The 21,635-nt window shown below is 43.5% G+C and overlaps 1 long non-coding RNA gene across 1 annotated transcript; it reads left to right on the top strand.

Annotated features, from left to right (window-relative positions):
- Positions 1 to 10,147: 10,147 nt before the first annotated feature.
- LOC133256203 (uncharacterized) lies at positions 10,148 to 20,881 on the top strand. Its single transcript, XR_009739123.1, has 2 exons — positions 10,148 to 11,603; positions 14,374 to 20,881. It is a non-coding gene; the product is annotated as an uncharacterized LOC133256203 (long non-coding RNA).
- Positions 20,882 to 21,635: the final 754 nt, after the last annotated feature.

Below are 21,635 nucleotides of genomic sequence, written 5' to 3'. Positions count from 1 at the left end.
TAAGGCATATTCATACCCGGTTTAGAATCAGAACTGGACAGGCCCTGAATAAGTAGGATGTAAGAAAAGGTCAGGAAAAGTTTTAGACTAAGCTGACTCGAGAGGAACTCCTGATTAGAAAACAACTCCAATGTGGCTACACATACCATTTCCCCAATTTGGAGGTACCGAGCCAAAGGGGAAGATGAAGATGATTGAAGAACAAAGGCGTTTCTTCAAGACAGAAGCAAATACGAAGAGAACAGAAATGCAGATGCCACTGTAATTTTAAGAACAACTGCGAAGAACAATTTTAAGAACAAGAGCTAAATCACAAGGGTCAGAGAGTTGAAATGGATGAAACAGTTATGCAACTCCTACCCACATCTACAGTGTACTGTGGGCACACCAAATCCTAGGCCCTGCTGAAAGGGGAACGAAAATCTTGGACTTAATGTTCAACAATCTAAATAATAACAATGCAAGATTTAAACCCACAAGCATCATTTCAAGAAATATCCCTGGCATCAAAGCCATTCAAATGTCTTAGAGTTGAAAGAAGTTGGACTGTATCAAAGACTACTAATTCTCATAAAGGGGCTGGTATCTGAACAGCAGGAGTCACTGGTTGAGGGCAATTTTATCAGACAGGTGGTGACTCTAGACAGTTTATTTTGTGTCTGTGTAATTAGATCCTCTTCCCAGGCACACACGCGAGGATTCTGAAAAAGGGAAAGATGCCCTTGTGTGCTCGCCTCCACGTCATTAGAAATCAGATGCACCCACTTTCACAGGTACTCACTGACTGCGATCTGCAGACTCGCCCTCTGAGTCTCCACACATAGCCATGCTTTTTGCACCAGGCAAGGGTAGTAGCCCCGATCTCTACCTGCCCCTACCTCATTCTGTAAAGGAAGCAAACGTTTTTTCCTTACATTTTCGCATGTATTATAATGCTTTAAAAAAATGAACTTTCAGTTGTAATGGCAGACTTCCCTGTTGGTCCGGTGGTTAAGAATCCACCTGCCAATGCAGGGGATATGGGTTTGATTTCTGGTCCAGGAAGATCCCACCTACCACTGAGGGGCAACTAAGCCTGTGTGCCACAACTGCGGAAACCCCTGCACCCCAGAGCCCATGCTCCACAGCAAGAGGAGCCCTCTCTTACCACAGCTATACAAAGCCCACATGCAGCAATAAAGAGGCAGCACAGCCATAAATAAATTAAATTTTTTACATTGTAATGCCTTTAAGGAAATTATTTTATTCTTCAAATAGAGAGAACCTACTGTGGGGAGTCACTCCCTGGTAATGCTAAGGTTCAAAGCCCCTACTCTGTGAAGGTTCTTTTCAATTAGTGGAGCTGATCTTAGGGTATTTGAAAGCTGAAGCTGGGATTCATCCCTTAATTAAGGGCTAATCAGTCTCTGTGCATATCTAACAAAGTTCCTAGAAACTTCAGTACCGAGGCTAGACCGGCATGTGGGGTTCTCAGATGTCAGCTTCTGGGAAAGCAGACTGTGGAGAAAACAAGGATTTCTTTTGGCTTTTGAAGAAATAGGTCTTCATTGTAGAATATAGGCTCAGAAATAGGACCTGGGGCTTGTTTCTTTGAGATAGTGCAGTAGAGGACAGAAAGCTAGGCAGTGCCTCAAAGGGTTAGTTCCCTTGTTGATGGTAACTGGTAGACCGGAAGGGCGACCAGATAGAGCCCAGAGGGTGATGGGGGTGGGACAGCCTTGAACGGTCCTTTCTGATTCCTTGGGAAAGGCTAGGGGAAGAAGGATGAATGGGTCCTACCAATATGGAAAATTCCCAGATGACACTTTTGCTTTATAACTACTCTTTCACCCCTTTACTCTCCTGAAGCTGCAACATTCCTATTTAATAAAATAAAATGTTATCAGATGATAGAATAAGAGATCAAACAGAAAAAAATAGGCAGATGAGATATGCAAAAACCTGAGTAAGAGAAAAGCAGAAATGGTGAGAAAGTAAATATGGGTAAAAACAAGGCAAAAACAGGAAGAGATTAGGTGACATTAAAAGTAAAGAAATAATTGGTCACTGGAAGAAGGATATAGGCAAGAAGAAGGAGAGAAAAAAGGCATGGGGTTAGAGTCTTTCAAGAGAGGACAGCAAGAGTACATAGTTGTATCCTTTCTCCCAGAAGCATATTTTCTCTGTCTGCCCTCGTCTCCCTTTTTCCTTTATTCCTTAATAAATACATATTGAGAGCTGACTATTCTGTGCACTAGGCTTAGAAACAAGGGGAAATCAGATGAGTGAGACCAGCTCCTTGCTCTTAAATTGCCTGCTGGTGAATTATGTGATACCCTGCCAAAGGCAGGAATAATGCCAATGTTCTTGCAGCTGGACTGTGGTTGAATGCAAGGCTTGGTGGGGTTAAGGCATTCCTCATGCATACTGGGCAGAAACTGATTTCAATGACCCTAAATTTGGGTCCACAGACTATACTGGGACGGGGAGCCAGTTATGTGGCTAGTGGCTAAAGAGTCAGACCTTTAAAGATTCTGGCACCACTGGAAGTGTTAATTGGGTACTTTAGGACTACTGGGCCCACGGCTGCCACATCCTCAGTTATATATATTGTGGGAGAAATTATGAGACTTCCTCTAGTTTCCCTGAATCAGCATCTACTAAGGGTGGGATTAAGCAACACATATAAGTACACACATGTCTACCATCACTGTAATTTGATGACATTTCAACACCAAACCATGGACCTGCATCCCCTGTCTTGGAACTCAGTTGATTGGTGGGTAGCACCTTAGGCCTACCTTTGGAGCTTTTTCTGAGATGTGCCCTGGTGTCTATGGAGCTTGGGTGCTATATTCCAGCTCCTCCTCTGCCCTTTCAATACTGTCAGTATTTTCCATGGCAGGCTCCTCTGCAGTACCCACTTCCTTGATATCCTTCTGCCCACACAAGCTCACAGTCATCCTTGTGAGTCATCACAGGTCACATCACTCACCATAAGTGAAATCAAACCTTCCCCACTGCTTCCTCTCCAAGGTGCTGCAGGGAGGGGATGGGGACAAAGATGGAGGTCTCAGTCTGCAAAGATGTGCCTTCCCTGCCTTAGGACAGAGGTGGCTTACGTCACTCCTCAATCTCTGGCTTGTGGAAGAGTTGTCATTCTGTCTGGTTTCAGACACACCCCTCTCTCTTGCTGTTAGTATCTTTGGGCCATAAATAACAGAGGGGTCCTTTTCTTTTGAGCTTCTGTGAAGTGTGGTCCTTTCCGACTTCTCCCACGTCCCTTTTCAAAGTTGAAGTATTTGTCAAGGCTTCCTCTTAGTCAACAAACACCTTCGTGTTTTGTCTCCTCCTCCTTTAGCAAAACCAAAAATCATGTGTCCTTCAGCAAGGACCAGGTGCATCACACCAAGGGGAAAAGGACCCATAGTTCGTCTTGATGGTCAACCTACAGCCCAAAGGAGAGTGCAATAGCCAACACGAATGTTGTCTGGACTTCAGGGATCTACACATTTCCCCTCATCCAGGCAGACAGAGAAGAAACATATTTTTGAAACCTCTGAAATACAGATGGGCTGTGCATTCTCACCATGCCTGCTCTGGGATACATCACACTGTAGCCCTAGAGCACAGTTAGAATCTTTCACCAGGGCTTGCCCCAGATTTCTCTGAGAAAGAAGATAAGGTTGTTTTCTTGCTCTCCTTCACTCGTCCTCTCATCTCCCTCTTCCATCTTCTTGATAGCCTTCCTCTTCATGCCCAATGTCTTGATGTCCTCAGCACCATCGTGTCAAAACCTCCTTTAAGCTCTTTGGATACGAAGGCAAATAATTAGCGATTAGCACTTGTGGTCAGAGACATCCATGGTTCTCCATTTTTGCTAGTGACATGTTTCCCAGGGGAGAATTCTCCAGGGATTAGGAATGTCGCCAGGATCTTCTGTAGACTTCAACGAGGTCGGGGTGTTTGTCTTCCAGCCTTGCCACCTCCCTTGCAGTGAATCTGAGCCCTCCTCTTGGGTAACCAAAACCTTCATGTTCTGTCCTTTCCTCCTTTATTCAAGCCAACCCTCAGTTGCCCTTTGGGAAGCAGTCATATAACCTTCACAATGGCTAAAAAATAACAGCTTTTTCTTCTATTCTTCTTTTTTTAAACCAAGATTATAGCTGGATTCCCTTCCCGTCTCTCTGTTGATAGATGACTTGGCCTAAAGTGAGAATAAGTATATGGTAGAGGGTGGAGGCTTTCCCACAATGGCCTTCTTTGCATGTGTGTCTCAGAGGTGGCAGAAGGACATCAGATGAGGCCCTAGTATATCTTTCAGGTAATATAAGTATTATATATTATAATACTTAGGATGTCAAGTGATGTAGGTGTTAGCTGCAAGGTCAAGTCTCTAAAGGTGCTGCCATATCCTTTAGAGGGATCGGGGTGACATTTAGGGCTGTTGAATAAAAACCTGGAGTAGGGGATGGTTGATGGATATCTCTTGCTTTCACTCCCTATTTACAAACAGACCAGAAGAGGGAACAATGCTACCTCCTTTCCCATCCCTGGTTATGTCCTCTTCTGCTGGGTGGTCCACGAAACTCTGCCTCTCCTCTGGCCCCTTCTCTTTTTGGCCATTCTACTGTCTGGTCTTTCCTGAATGAGGAATAGGAAAGGAAATTTTTTAAACATCTGGTGAATGCAAAAAAAAAAAAAATCAGTTTTCACCCAAAGTAATAGAAAGTACTCTAAAGGAGAAAATCTGTATATATATATTTGGGGCCCTGTTTGCAGGTCCTTAAACTCCTAAGGCTGTATATAGACCCTTGGTCAAAAACTTTTGTTCTTGTTGGTTCATTCTTAGAAATATTCAATTAGGGTGGAACTTGTGGTGGGGTGGACAGTTATACTTGATTTCACCCAATGTGAGAAGAATCTTGGGGGGTGGGATAGATACTATTGTGAGACTTCCTTGGACTACGTGAGGTGGGTGTTCCCATGAGCCAGTCTTCTGAGAGAGTCAAGTTTTGTGTTATAAATTGGTTTGGAGTATAGGTAGCAGCAATGGTCAGGGGTTAGGGGTTGCCTAAAGGAGGCAGTTTTGAGAAACAAAACTGTATAATTAGGCAGTCAGACCAGTAACTCCTCCCTTATCAGTCTCTTGATATTACCTGCTCCTGCCGGTGGTATTTGAAGGCACCTTAGTACTCTTCGTCTGGCCTGAGCTGCAGCACAGCTGGGAGTGGATCACTGCCTGCTCTGGCCCTTCAAATCCTTGGAGCAAGTACAGGGAGGGGGTGCACATCATGGAACTGCTCCTTCTCTCCTTGGTTCCTGTTTCTTCTTATCTCTATCTCCACATCATCCAACATCCCTGTGAAAAGAGAAAAAAATATTAAATAGCATCTGTCTCTACATATGGGAAGGTTTGGGGGAATAATTTGGAAAGCAGGTACAGCTTATTGCAACAAGGAAGGGAAAGAAGTGAGAGTGTGTATTTGGGCAGCACCCCAGAGGTCTGAAGGACTGGCAGGTGTTTCCAAAATAATCCTGTGCCCAGAAGACCCATTTACCATAGGAGCGGAAAAACAAAGGGAAGGGCAGGTGTCTGCTGATATGGGAGAACGTTTCCTGCCACCCCAGGCTTTTTTTGATGTGATGTTAAAAGTCAGCTGAGGATGCTGTGAATTTTCCCAGTATGTCTCAGACATGAGCAAGCAAAATTACACAACAACAAAACAAACAAAAATAATATAGGCTTGGCACTTTTAATATAGCCTCATAAGAACATTTTAACAAAAATTCATAAAACCAAGTCACTCTGTATTCCCTGGTCATTTTTATTAAAAAAAAAAAAAATTGGCACCAAAAAAACAGAACTGGACTTCCCTGGTGGTCCAGTGGTTAAGAATCTACCTGCCAAAGCAAGGAACACAAGTTTGATCCCTGATCTGGAAAGATCCCACATGCCTCTGGGAGAATAAGCCCATGCTCTGGAACAAGAGAAGCCACGGCCGTGAGAAGCCCACGCACCTCGGTTAAGAAGCAGCCCCCACTTACCTCAACTAGAGGAAGCCCCACAGGTGCAGCAACAAAGACTCAGCTCAGCCAAAAATAAACAAAAGTTTTTAAAATTAGAAAGGACTAACTGTAAGAATACAGCAAAAACTTTCAAAAGGAATCATTTGGCTTTAAAATTCAGTATACAGTTTCATCTTTTCTCCTCTTGCTTGCATCAGTAAAAACATTTTCCTGGATCTTCCCCATTGCTTCAGATTGGGATTGGCACCCCTGCCATTAACCCAGCTCTAGCTCCTCAGAAATCACCTTGGTTTCACATATGCCTCTCTATGCCTCTCTGAGCCATTAGAAAGAGAGGCTCAGATTCACAACAGGCTTACACACGTCTGTTTCCCCTGTCTAGGGCAAAGGTAGATGATGCCCCTTCAGTAAGCTCTGGCTTACAAAAAAGAATGTTCTGTGTCCTCATCCTGCCCGGCTTTGAGACATGGCAGCCTCTATAGCCTGTATTTCAGGAGTGTCTGAAACCCAGTTGTCCCACAACTTGCTCTAGACTTTGTTATGAACCATAACCACTTGCTTCTTGCTCTCCCAGCTACTGCTTGTGCTTTTTTTTTTTTTTTTTTGCTTTCTTGGCTGCCACCTCCCAGGTACTTATTCTCTTTCTTCCCCCTGCGCAACAAAGCTAACTCCAAGTTGTCATTTTTTCTGTGAGGGCAGGGAATTCACTAAGGTAATGATCTCAGCTCCCTCCCCAACTACACGTGATTTTGTTGAGCTACTTCCCAAGGGAGAAACAAGGGCAGATCAGGAACATAGCTCAAGGCCCTCGGGGATCTACTAAATTTAAAGCAACGAAGTTCAGTCACTCAGTTGTGTCGGACTCTTTGCAACCCCATGGACTGCAGCACACCAGGCTTCCCTGTCCATCACTAACTCCTGGAGCTTGCTCAAACTCATGTCCATCAAGTTGGTGATGCCATCCAACCATCTTATCCTCTGTCGTCTTCTTCTTCTCCTGCCTTCAATCTTTCCCAGCATCGGGGTCTTTTCCAATGAGTCAGTTCTTTGCATCAGGTGGTCAAAGAGTTGGAGTTTTAGCTTCATCATTAGTCCCTCCAATGAATATTCAGGACTGATTTCCTCTATGACTGACTGTGTAGGTTCGATCTACACTTTGTCCCTTCTTGGGAGAGGTTAATGGTGATCATTTCTGAAATAATCTGATTTATAAACATAAGATCTTGTCCTGCAAGCTTAAAGCTTTACCATGTATTCTGTAGAGGGCATCTTGAGGACTTTATGAAGCTTTCCTTCAGCCTGCCCTAGACCCACAGAGGACTTTGGTGCTTGTTCTCAAGCTTCCCATCTCCCATTCTGATGCTCTATCTTTCTTTCTAGCCTTCCTTCAGGTACCCAGAACCTTCATGTTCTGTCTCCCACTCCCCCTATCAAAACCAACTTTCATTCATCCTTAGAGAAGAGACCAGATGCCAAACGTGAAAAATACGCTCAAAATCCCACACCCCTTTTCTTTCCCCACTTTCCAAGCTGTCACTGAAGGGAGAGTGCAGTCACCAGGAATCTGGCCTGAAATACACAGGAACCTGTGCTTTGCCCCTATCTGAGGACACAAGTGACTGGCATCACTTCTGAAATTTCTGACTATGGGTAGGCTCGGGGTTCTCATCCTCTCTGCCTTAGGAAACTGCCACCCTCTGCAGGGAGGGGAATCTCTAGATTTCTATAGAATCTTTATTGAGGGACTGTCCTGGATCTCTTCATGAAATACAGAAAGTTGCTTTTTTGATCTTCCACCTCCTGTAGAGTTCTGGCTTCTGTGTTTTTCACTCCCCTAACAAGTGCTCTATGGTATCTTGGGATGCTCACTTCTTCTTGATAAATCGTTCAGCTGTCCCTTGGCACAAGGCCAGAATAACTCATATTAGGGTGAAAAAGACATGTAGCTCCCCACTGTGTCTCTTTGAGTTGCTTTATAAGTGATGAAGTCCAGGGATTGTCAGCAGTAAGACCCACATTTGTAAGGGTTTTAAACTTTTCCCGCTTGCCTGGGGTGGGTGAGAAGCACTGCAGCAAGGATCACTGCTATTTCTTTTGAAACCTGACTTCATATACAGGGACTTCTAATGTCACCCCACTATCCTGCTTTAGAATTCTTTTCACATATGAAATAAGTAAAATTTGTTTGTGTGCCCTTTATTGCTTCCCTTCTCTAAGATTTTGGCAGAGGCTCTGTCTTCTCTCCGCTTGTAAACTCATCCCTCATTTGTCCTGTGGGAAAATAGGATAGACTAGGATGGAAAAAATCTATATTTTTTTCTCTTAGAACAGTGACAGGTCTCAGAACCAAAGCAATCATGTTCTCATGGCTGCATGTTAGGTATCATTGCTTAGGCTAGCTCTTGGAGAAATACAGCTGTAGGAAGGCTTCATGTCAACCACCTCTGTGGAATCTGCCCTGGTGGTTATAAGAGCTCATCCCGAGTCACAACCAGTCTATTCTGGGAACTTCTCTGGGATCTTAGAAAAAGCTCAGAGGGTAGCTACAGGCTTATACTCCTTTGGTTTTGTAAGAGGTTAGTAAGCCTCTAACTCATATTGCTGTCTAAGGATATTTTTGCAAAACCCTAAAAAGATCCACATCTTTAAAAAAAAGAACTCTTGCCTTTAGTTGTTCAAGAATGATCCTGAGACAAATCTGCAAGTAGTGTAGCTGAGACAGTGCTAGAGAGAAGATCTGTTTTAATTCTGACTCTGCCATTTTTCAGCAAAGTGGAATGGTCCCTGAAATTTTTGATCCTCTGTTTCCTCATGGACAAAATTGGTTTACTGATATTAACTAACCACACAGTTAAGTTCAGTTCAGTTCAGTCACTCAGTCGTGTCCAACTCTTTGCAACCCCATGAATCGCAGCACGCCAGGCCTCCCTGTCCATCACCAACTCCTGGAGTTCACTCAGACTCACATCCATCGAGTCAGTGATGCCATCTATCCTCTGTCGTCCCCTTCTCCTCCTGCCCCCAATCCCTCCCAGCATCAGAGTCTTTTCCAATGAGTCTACTCTTCGCATGAGGTGGCCAAAGTACTGGAGTTTCAGCTTTAGCATCATTCCTTCCAAAGAAATCCCAGGGCTGATCTCCTTCAGAATGGACTGGTTGGATCTCCTTGCAGTCCAAGGGACTCTCAAGAGTCTTCTCCAACACCACAGTTCAAAAGCATCAATTCTTCGGCACTCAGCTTTCTTCACAGTCCAAATCTCACATCCATACATGACCACTGGAAAAACCATAGCCTTGACTAGATGAGCCTTTGTTGGCAAAGTAATGTCTCTGCTTTTCAATATGCTATCTATGTTGGTCATAACTTTCCATCCAAGGAGTAAGCGTCTTTTAATTTCATGGCTGCAGTCACCATCTGCAGTGATTTTGGAGCCCAGAAAAATAAAGTCTGACACTGTTTTCACTGTTTCCCCATCTATTTCCCATGAAGTGGTGGGACCGGATGCCATGATCTTCATTTTCTGAATGTTGAGCTTTAAGCCAACTTTTTCACTCTCCACTTTCACTTTCATCAAGAAGCTTTTTAGTTCTTCTTCACTTTCTGCCATAAGGGTGGTGTCACCTGCATATCTGAAGTTATTGATATTTCTCCCAGAAATCTTGATTCCAGCTTGTGCTTCTTCCAGTCCAGCATTTCTCATGATGTACTCTGCATAGAAGTTAAATAAGCAGGGTGACAATATACAGCCTTAGCATACTCCTTTTCCTATTTGGAACCAGTCTGTTGTTCCATGTCCAGTTCTAACTGTTGCTTCCTGACCTGCATACAGGTTTCTCAAGAGGCAGGTCAGGTGGTCTGGTATTCCCATCTCTTTCAGAATTTTCCACAGTTTATTGTGATCCACACAGTCAAAGGCTTTGGCATAGTCAATAAAGCAGAAATAGATGTTTTTCTGGAACTCTCTTGCTTTTTCCATGATCCAGCGGATGTTGGCAATTTGATCTCTGGTTCCTCTGCCTTTTCTAAACCCAGCTTGAACATCAGGAAGTTCACGGTTCACATATTGCTGAAGCCTGGCTTGGAGAATTTTGAGCATTACTTTACTAGCGTGTGAGATGAGTGCAATTGTGCGGTAGTTTGAGCATTCTTTGGCATTGCCTTTCTTTGGGATTGGACTGAAAACTGACCTTTTCCAGTCCTGTGGCCACTGCTGAGATCTCTTCAAGAAAATTAGAGATACCAAAGGAACATTTCATGCAAAGATGGGCTCGATAAAGGACAGAAATGGTATGGACCTAACAGAAGCAGTAGATATTAAGAAGAGGTGGCAGGAATACACAGAAGAACTGTACAAAAAAGATCTTCACGACCAAGATAATCACGATGGTGTGATCACTCACCTAGAGCCAGATATCCTAGAACGTGAAGTCAAGTGGGCCTTAGAAAGCATCACTATGAACAAAGCTAGTGGAGGTGATGGAATTCCAGTTGAGCTATTTCAAACCACACAGTAGTGAGAGGTTAAAAGGATCTTTCTAAGGTGTGAACATATAATATTCCTTGTCATTGTAGTACTTATGATTTGAGTGCTGCCACCTCATATTTGCACACCTTTGTCTATTATGGTGCTTCCATCCTCTTGACCAATATTGAAATTTCTACTTGTAAATCAGTGTTCTGAACCTATACTTTGTAGACGTTGGTGCACTTTAAGTTGTCTGTAGGCCTCTTGACATTGCATGCAAAAGTATATTTGTATATGTGAGTAGGATTTTCTGGTGAAAAGGTTTCATAAATTTCATCAGGCTCTCAAAGAGATTCCAATATCTAAAGGGTTTCAGATTTGGAATTTGAGAGTTAAACCTTTGATTTTAACCACAGAAGTACATGTAGTGAGCCTAAGTTTCTATCAAATAAAACAGTATTGTCTTATTGTGAGATACAGACTATTTGAAATTGAAACTGTGAGGGAAATTCTGTGATGTGCTCACTGGCATAAGAGTATCTGATGGCCTGCAAGCTGAAGGGCAAGGCAGAGACTCAGTCTGTGATGTTTTATTGTCAGCTGCCTGATCCTGAGCAAGACCCTTCCCCTCCCTGAACTTCAGTGACTGTATCTGTAAAATGAGGGGTTGAATGCATGGTTTCTGCAAGTCCCTCAACAACTCTAAAATAATATAATTCTCTTAGGAAGCAGGATGAAAGCAGATCCAGGTTCCTATGGTAAATTTTAAAAGAATTAGGGGAAAAGGGGGCTTTGTGCCCAGGGTTTCTAGATTCCAGGATTTCATCCCTGATAATGATCTGACAGTGAGTCTGCTGCCTGGATAGTTTCCAGCCAAAGGAAGTAGGCGGACAGCTAGGAGAAACTGATAAACTAGACATTGGACTGCCCCCCATTCCAAGGGCCAGGATGGAACTGTCAGGGCTACTTCTCAGCAGAGCAGGTTTGTGCTGCCCCGATTCATCTCACACATCTCCAGGGAATCAGTGCCTGAGACAGAAGACATTCTGGCGCATGTGTCTTCAGACTTGTACCATAGATCGCTGGCTGGGGAGCACCGACACCTTCCTGCAAACACTTCAGTGCTCGGTAAGTCTGAGGGGACTGGATGCAGCAGGAGCAGGGCCTGGGTGGGAGAAAGTAGAGCTCCTGCCCTTGTACTTCATCTTCCGCCTGGAATGCTGGCACCCAATTCCCAGGTGGAGGGAAAGGGAAGCAGAATCTTCTGAGAAATGTTCAGTCATGGGCATCAGAGTCAGATGTATCTTCCAAGAGTAATAATATGTTACCTAGCTTGTTCCAAGATTTACCTTTGCAAAAAATATTCATGGATTATTACCATTTGTAACGAGCTTCAAGTTAGCATTAAGTATACATTACTACCCATTTTCACTTAGCAAGAAATAAACTTTAGGGGAAAAGGACAATGGCAGATAAATTCTATTTGGAGAAAATGTAAGGATGCGTCTTAACATTGCCCATTACCCGCACTTAGGTAGGATATCAAGGTGGATAACTTTTGAATACCAAGGACAGTTGAAAAGGAGTGGTGTGTTTGCCACAACCTTTCTGAAAGGGAGTGTGAGAAAAGAAATTGCAAGGCCTCTTGACAAGTGGAAAAAGGAAAACATCTCATCCACAGTATTGTCATACATGCTACACATAGACTAGAGGTACAGAACACCTTTATCCTCTACTTTTGAGGGCCTAGACACTAAAAAAAAAATAACAAAACAATATTTGTATGGTCTCATGAAACATCAAGGAATTAGAATAAATTTAGAGTAAAAAGCAAAATGTCCCATGTACCTCCTACCTGTCCTTATGAGTAACAATCAACAACAACCTCTTGACCATCTTTCTTGTCTTGTCTCTTGTCTTTACAATATGTGCCTGCATGTACATACACTCCATTTTTCACTTACTGTTTGAGAGAATTGCATGTCTGTATATGTAGGTCTTTTTCCATATTTCTTGAGAGCTGCATGTCATTCTATAAATATATTGATGGATTGTTAGGTTGTTACCCTAGTATGGTCATTACAATCACATCTGCCTAAATAGGCCACTTTTTTTGTACATGTGCAAGTCCATTACTCTTAAAAAGGAATAGGAAATCATGTAAATTTAAAATAGATAAGCTTTCTCTTTATAAAGGAAGAACTCTAAATTACTCCACTCAACATATGACTTTTGACTTAACATAGAACATTCACTATTTTCAGTGAAACATCCAATTTTAAAAATAAAATGAATTTACTTATTACACATATGATAAATAGAAGAGAAATGAAAGGGAAAACAGGTAAGGAAAAATAGATAAAAGGGAAAATAGATAAAACCTTCATGATTCCTAAATATCCATGAAGCAAAAATCTAGTATATAACCACGAAACACAAAAAATATCTTCTCAGCTTTTAAACTTAAAGATGGGTAGATTTTCACTGATGTATATTATACTCTATTCATTGAAAAAGAAGACAGACCTTTTCAAAACCCCTTGAAATATTTGCAAAACTGACCATTTATCATACCACAAAGAAAAACTCAATAAAGTCCCCAAAGTAGAAATATTGTATTGAAAATTGTGTAGACAATATTCTCTGAATAAATGAAACTAAAAATTAAGAGATTAAAATTCTATCACCTGGAAAAATTTGAACTCCTTTTGCTCTTGTGCATAAGAAATGAATTCTAAAGTTGTAGACCATCCAGAACATAATAATGATGAAAACATCAACTATCACAATCTATGGCTTTCAGCAGAAGCATTTCCATGAATAAAATTCATAGATGTAAATTCTTCCATTAAGTAAAAAATAATTATAAATTATACATCCAGTTCAAAAATCTGGAAAACAGGAAGAGCTTATTAATAAAGATTAAAGTGGAAAGCATCACAATAAATAAAGCAGGAAAAGGATAGAACTAAAGAGCTAGTTCTTTGGATGATTAAATTTAAAGAGTAGGTTAACTCTTTGAAAAATAAATTATATAACCTAAACAATGAAAAGAAAGGTATAGACACCCAAAATCAGAAACACAAAAAAATTAAGCCCTCCCTAAAAGAAGATAATAGAGTCAAAAGTGATTATTTTACTCAGGCAAATATACTTGCAAATGTAGGCGAAACAGATGATTTTCCAGGAAACTGTCAGATAGTAATCCCTACTCTTCCAAAATGACCTGCGCCCAGATGACTTCACAGAGTAATTTTAACAAACTGTAGGGAAAAATTTAATATATCCAGAACTTAGAAAAAGGAAAAAAGCTACCAAAAATTTTTTTGAAGGAAGCATAACATTAGCAGCAGAGAATCTAAGATGACCATTTTTTAAAATGAACAATAAAATTAGAGAGCTTACCCTGCCTGATTTCAAGATTTAGTATAAAGCTACAGTGATCAAGACAGTGTGGTATTAGGACTTCTTTGGTGGTTCAGTGGCTAAGAGTCTGAGGTCCCAGTGCAGGGGGCTGAGGTTCAGTCCCTGGTCAGGGAACTAGATCCCAGATGCCACAACTAAGAGTTCACCTGCTGCAAATAAGAACTCCTGAGGGTTGCAACCAAGCCCCCAAGCAGTCCAATGAATAAATAAAGATTTTTTAAAAGACAGTGTGGCATCAGCATAAAGATAAATATACAGCTCAATGGAATATAAGAGAGCACAGAAGTAGTTCCATATATATATGGCTATGGGTTTCCAACAAAGTTCCCAGGGTAATTAACAGGAAAAGGATAATCTTTTCAAGGAGTGGTGCTGTCACCGGCAAAGCCCACTGCGGTAGGGGTTGGGGAGGGACAGGGGAATAAAATGGAATCTAGGCTATGAGGTCTAACTTCTTTTTTGCTTAATTTAGTTTTACTTGCCTGTAAGTGCTGTGTGCAGAAGCCTTGTACCTAACACATCAGATGAGCTATCCCAGCACACAACTGCAGTGCCCAGCACTTCAGACCCGACAGAATTCCTTCCAAAATGGCCGAACTGACACCTCAGCTCCAGGAGCGTGTGCAGAAGTGCTGGACATGACACCTCAGTTCAAGATGGCGCCGCAGTGGGCCGTGTGCAGAGACACTGTGCCTGGCACTGAGATCTGGAGAGTGCAAAGCAGCAGAGAACTTGGCACCTGCCCCCTCCCCCACTGCCAAGACCCCTAAAAAGCAGCCAGGTGCTCTGCCTCTCCAGCAGAGTCTGGACTCTAGAGCTTGAGCTCCCACCTCTCCATTCTTTAATCAAAGAATGCTTTCCTTTGCTTCTGAACCCAACTCAGTCTCCATAGCTCACCAGCCAGGAGGACCCTTGCTGGAGCCCAGCTGGAAACTGTCAATAACAGTACTGGCACAACTGGCTGGGTATCTGTGGGGAGGGGGGAATGCCTCCACTCTTATTTCTCACATTATACACAAAAATTAACTCAATATGTATCATAAACCTATATATAAGACCTGTAACTATAAAACTTACTGATTCTACAAGAAAATGGAGGAGATATTCTTTGTGACTTTGGCTAGACAAAGATTTCTTAGATATGTTGTCACCAAGAACCCCAAGAAAATTTTTGTAAACTAGACTTAATCAAAATTTTAAACTTTAATAAGAATGTAAAGATAAGCCACTGACTGGGAGAAATTATTTGCAAAGCATAAAATCCAAGAGAGGATTTATATATAGATTATATAAAGGACTTTTATAACTCAATAAGACAGACAACCCAATTTTTAAAGCGGGCAAAAACTTTAAACAGACACTTCATCAAAGAAGAGAACATGAGTAAATCAACCATACTTCAATAAAAATAAAAATTTTTAAGTTTAAAAATTTCCAAAATAACATGAATAGTAAATAAATCTAGGGAAACAGGTTCACCCTGGCAAGCTGCGGCAACCCCACAGGCAAAGGCTTGAATCACAGCCTGTCTGAGTCTTGGCATAATGTCTCAGGAGAACAGGAGAGCACCGGGGGCTTGTGAGAAGCTCGAGGCAATCTTCCCTGGGAGGCCCCACCTCATCAGAAGAGTTGGCTGAATATAAAACCTCTTAGCTGAGTTTAGAACTGGCTCCTCAGTGATGGGGTTTCCCCTATTTCATGACACAGTCATCTGGCCCTTTTTGTCTCAGTCTCATTCTTTCTATTGTGTCAGGCAAGAACCATGGGAGCTGGCGCCTTTAGCTTACTCTTCTACTCACTACCTACATAAGTAACTGTAGAAACTGAAAGTGGCTCATTGTATCCTTACAAGTTAAACCACGCAGGCCTTGGCTTTGACTTGTGTGTGTGTGAGTCTGACAATCAGATCAGATCAGATCAGTCACTCAGTCGTGTCCGACTCTCTGCGACCCCATGAATCACAGCACGCCAGTCTGACAATAAACACATGATAAAAACACAGCATCTTTAGTCACCAGGAAATGCAAATCAAAACCGTAGTGAGATATCACTATACACCAATTAGAAAGGCTAAAATAAAAAAGATTGCTCATACTTAGTGTTGGAGAGGATGTGGAACAACAGAAAAGCTCGGGCACTTCAGGAGAGGAGATAGAAAATAGTAAAATTATTTTGGAAAAATATTTAGATAATTTCTTTCAAAGTTAAACATATACCAAGTCCATGATCCAGCTATTCCATTCTCAGCTATTTACCCAAGAGAAATGAGAGCATATATCCACACAAAGACTTCCCATAGCTTTATCTTTAATAGCTAAAATCTGGAAGTGATTGAAATGTCCAGCAAAAAGTAAATGAAAAAACAAATTGCATTACATCCATATAAAAGATTGCAGGTATGCATGCTAAGTTGCTTCAGTCATGTCCTATTCTGTGCGACCCTATAAACCATAGCCTGCTCTGTCTATGGGATTCTCCAGACAAGAATACTGGAATGGGTTTCCATGCCCTCCTCTAGGGGATCTTTTCAACCCAGGGATCAAACCCACATCTCTTACATCTCCTGTATTGGCAGAGGAGGTTCTTTACCACTAGTGCCAGCTGGGAAGCCCTTATGAAAGAATTCTACTTGGCAATAAAAAGTAAGTATTGGTAACAGAATGAAATCATTAAACCATACCAAAGATAGTATGTTATATAATCTCATTTACATCAAATTCTAGAAAATGCAAGCTAGTCTTCAGTGACAGAAAGCAGATTAGTGGTGATTTAGGGGGTAGGAAGTGAGAGAGGGAGGTTTGGATTGCAAAGGGTCATGAAGAAACTCTTACAGTGATATGTTCATTAACTTTATTGTAGTGATGGCTTCATGGGTACATATGTCAAAACTCATCAAACAGTGCACTTAAAAGGTGCCATTTGTTAACTATAAATAAAGTCATACGAACATGCAACCTCATCTAACATTTTAACTCACTCTAGCTGCTATGAGAAGGAACTGGGTGGGGGCTGGGTGGCAGGTAGGGGTAGAAGTTGGAGGTGGTTAGAAAGCTGATGAACCCATCTGAGTGAGAGATGCTGGTGGCTCTGGCAACAGTGGAAATGGAGGGGAGTGGACAGATTCAAGACTGATTTTGAGACTTAAAAAGACTTGCTAGGAATTTAATGTCTCCTCTTAAGGAAATTCTCCCTTGGGTTTCTGGTCCAGGTCATACAAATATGTAATACAATTTTTCATTCTCCCTGTACTCATCTCCATAGTACCATCAAAGTTTATGATTGTGTACATACTGGTAATACTGTTTACTAGGGTTTATCTCTGCCACTAGACCAAGCAACATAAGGGCAGGATTTGTATGACTCACCGCTCTCCATCCCAAGTGCTTTGTCCCGTGCTTGATGTGGAGGGGTTATGTAGTAGTTTTAAAACATGCCTGCATATCCTTTAATTTTTCTACCATCAAGGAGTGTCAAATATCTTCCAAGGATAGGTCTTGAGAGGTAAGAGAACTTCTGCCCAGCTTTCTCTCCCTTGGGAAACTCATCCTGCTAGGAGGAAACGTGGGCCACATACAGGGGTTCCAGCTGACAACTCCAGCTGAGGTTCTAGCTGGCAATATCAACTGTTAGACATGACACTAAGTCTTCAAGATGACTCCAGCCCCAGCCACTGTGTGACTGCAACCACACAAAAAGTCCTAAGTGAAACACACAGCTGAGCCCAGTCACCAACAGAACCATGAGTGGAAGTGAAAGTGCTAGTCACTCAGTCGTGTCCCACTCTTTGCAACCCCATGGACTATAGCCACCCAATCTCCTCTGTCCATGGGATTCTTCAGGTGAGAATACTGGAGTAGGTTACCATTTCAGTTTCTTTCACTTTCAGTCATTAAGTTTTGGGGTAGTTTGTTACAGCAATAGATAACTGGAACTAGGTTAGTGAATGTTTTTTGAATGAATGACTGAATAAGAGGGGGTCTGCTTCAACACCAGGTGAGTCTTAGCTGGTGAGTCTGTTGCCCTGTTCTGACAGGTCCTGAAGTTCTTGGAAGCCCTGGTTCACAAAAGAAAGTCTCTGTTCTGCAGATCTATTAAGAGGAGACACGGAAACTCTCTCCCCAGAACAGAGAACACAGCAAGCCCGTGTTAATTCTGGCTGGGATTTCAGAGAGCAGCTTGTTTGTGAGTTCTTAACCTTGAGTCTGTGAACAGCTTCAGGGGAATGAGCATGCATGCATTTTGTATGTATGCACATACATTTTCCTGGAAAGAGAGTCCTCAGGCCCTAACTTTCATCAGATTTTTAAGTCTGTCCCAAAAATGTTAGGACCCTCTTCTCCAGTCCAACTACCTCAATTTCTAGATTAAAAAACTGAGAACACTTCCCTCTCTGGTGGTAAGGTGGACTAAGTGTCCTGAACAAGCATGCTTCTGAAAACAAATTCTGATTAAAAATTTTTAAATTTCTTAAACACACAGATGAGCTGGGAGGGGAAGTAAGAAATATTGAGGCCAAAACCCCAAGAATCTAGAGAGGTAAGCTATGCATTGCAATCAGCTTTTATCATAAGGACTTCATAAAGTCAGACATGACTTAGCAACTGAACAAGAACAAAGGCAGCCAATCAGCAGTAGACCTCCCAGTCTTGAAAATGAACTTGAACTTCAGTTTCCATAGCCTCATGGAGGTAAGATGATTAAGGGAGAAACCCAGGGGGCTCAAGGTGGAGGACCTAAACTCTACCCCCCATAATACTGGTACCCCAGAAGAACTGCTGCTGCTCCTGCTAAGTTGCTTCAGTCGTGTCCAACTCTGCACGACCCCATAGACAGCACCCCACCAGGCTCTGCCAGCCCTGGGATTCTCCAAGCAAGAACACTGGAGTGGGTTGTCATTTCCTTCTCCAATGCATGAAAGTGAAAAGTGAAAATTAAGTTGCTCAGTCGTGTCCAACTCTTCGCGACCCCATAAACTGCAGCCTACCAGGCTTCTCCGTCCATGGGATTTTCCAGGCAAGAGTACTGGGGTGGGGTGCCATTGCCTTCTCCGAATAGATGCTAGGTAGAAGCATTTACCACTTCCCAACACACTGCAAAGAAAAGTGCCTATCCTAATTTGCCTCTTCTCAGGTGAAAGTAAAACATCCCTTGAGAATTCATCACTGGCAAGCATCCTTCATAAGGGTTTGAAGCGCCTGCACCACGCTCCCCTTCCCCATACTTCCCTCCTTCTCTCTCCTTCCCTCCCTCTGGCTAGGAACCTGGGACCCTGTCTTTTGAATAAACCCCGCAACAGGGTTTCTGGCCTCTTCTTCCCATGGCTGAAGTTTCTCGTGGGGACTCTAGCCCCCAAGCCTGCCGGCTGTTCATTGACCCATTGAACACTGGGGTCCTGGGAGGCTGAGGGCTGTGGCCTCCGCTGGGGAAACTGGACTCTGGGTGAAGCTCCCAAGCCAGCGCTATGTGGCCCCCGGAGACAACCTGCTCTCCGGCCTCTGTTCAGGGCCGGGCTCGGGGGTGCAGGCATCCCCGGGAAACCCTGCTCTCCACTCCACCACCCCCACCCCAGGACGCCTGGCTCTCCCCGGACTTTCTTCCTCTGGGCTCTGGAACTTTCTGTGGATCCTCTCTCCTCAGGATGAGGAAAGCAGATGTCGCTCTGCCTACCAGGTCCCCAGACATCTCCCCGACCCCAGGGCCTCCAGCTTTCTTCTCCTTCATTCTCCGGTGACCGCAGCCCTTCTCTGCAGTGACAGGTGGCAGAGTAGGGTGCCCTACCCCCACCCCAAACCCCACCCTCCGGGCCCAGGGCCTGCGTCTGGCAGGAGAGGCTGGGTCCCCATGGGGATGGCTGCCCAGCAGAGGGGTCACCAAGGCAGGTTTGTGGGTCCCCGCCTGTGTTGGGGCTGGGCTGGTGCTCAGAGGCATCCAGCTGCGGGCAGGGCCAACAGGGAAAGCCCAGGGCGCATCTGCAGGACCCTTGTCAGCCTTTTCTAAGTGCTTTCCCTCCACGGTGGAGCTCAGGCATCCCTGGGGTCATATTTTCAAGAACATGGGGGAGTGGCACCCTCACTCATCAAAGCAGCAGCCTGGCCAGCATCCCCAGAGGAAGAGCTGTCCCCTCAGAGCGGCAGGTCAGGCTGCTGTGAGAATCATCTGCATTTTCAAACCACTGTGGTCCCTGTGGCGCCCACACCAGTTACATCAGAACTGCCCAGGGGTTGCACAGGGTGGGATTTAAAGCTCCCGGATAGCCGAATGAGTGACAGTTGAGCCTCACAAGGACCCTGAAAGGCAGGGACTGTTGTCATCCCCACTGGGCTCAGAGAAATCAAGCCAGTTGACCAGGATCAGAGGGTGAGTGGGAGAGATGAGGGGTTCCCCCCCAACCCCTGCACCAGTGGGGATCCGGGCTTCCAGTGGGGCTTCGAGTGGGACCAGGAGGCCTCAGGCTGGCCCAGGAACTGGTTCTGTCTCCTCAAAAATGGAGAGACATTTTTGCCCCCTCTTTCTCTGCAGTGCTGGGTTGGGCCTCCTCCAAGCTCCAGAGGCGGTAGGTCACCTCCACTTACCTAGCCAGGTCCTCTCACTGGAGAGGTGCACCCTTTGGTGAGGGGGAGGTTATATTTTTGAGGTGAAATATTGTATAACAGCCAGGGGCACAAAATATTAAAAGCCCATAGGTGCCAGCAAGGTTTGAACCAGGGTCAGAAAATTCAAAACAAGGGAGGAAGGCTCCTTTTGGTGGAGGCCCTGGGGTAGGGTGGGATTATCTGGTTCCCAGGCTGCCTCTATCCTCAGGGTTAGAGCAAGCCATGTGCCATATGAGAGTCCCAGGATAGTGACCCCAATATAGGATTACCAGAGTATAGGCAGAATATATCCTGCATAATTTTGCCCTGAATCCTATGTTGATCGTGTCAGAATGCCTTCAATGTCTTATATTCAGCTTTTTTCAATAAATTGCAAGAATTCAGCAATTAGAGCTGTTTTAGCTTTTTTTCCTGCCACAGTTACTGGTACTTACATCACTTAAATGGCAACACTGGCTAAAAATCATACACATCCCTCCCAAATAAAGATCTGGACAATTCCTTATGATCCCTCCTGCAGATTTAGCTGAGGGAAAACCAACAGAAGGGACTGAGAGGTAAAAACGTTTATTTTTTTTTTTTTTATATTTAAGAAAGAGAGAAACTATTCTTTAACGAAAATCCCAAATCAAGAAAATAATCACTGATAATTAGCAGTGACTTGGGATCAGTTCACAAGGAAAGTTTGAGAAACTGTCACAATCAAGAAGGCCCTGAGGAGACGTAATGACTAACTGTAATGCGGTGTCCTGGACGGGATCCTGGAATGAAAAAGGACTTGGGTGAAAAGGGAGCTGAATAAACTACATGTGTGTTACTCACTCAGTCAGACTCTTCCACCCCACAGACTATAGCCTGCCAAGCTCCTCTGTCCATGGGGATTCTCCAGGCGAGAATACTGGAGTGGATTGCCAGGTCCTTCTTCAGGGGATTTTCCCAACCCAGGGATCAAACCCAGGTCTCCCACACTGCAGGCAGATTCTTTACCATCTGAGGCACAAGGGAAGCCCAAATAGATAACAATAAAGTATCAGTGTTGATTTGCCAGTTGTGACCAAAAAGTCCAATAAGTGATGAAGTGGTAAAGAACCTGCCTGCCAAAGCAAGAGACACAGGAGACTTGGGTTCAATCCTGAGTCAA

This window comes from Bos javanicus, chromosome 10, assembly GCF_032452875.1.
Source record: "Bos javanicus breed banteng chromosome 10, ARS-OSU_banteng_1.0, whole genome shotgun sequence".
In the NCBI taxonomy this organism is placed as follows: domain Eukaryota; kingdom Metazoa; phylum Chordata; class Mammalia; order Artiodactyla; family Bovidae; genus Bos; species Bos javanicus.
The sequence above is the reverse complement of the archived record's forward strand: the minus strand, read 5'-3'. Positions and strand labels throughout refer to the sequence as shown.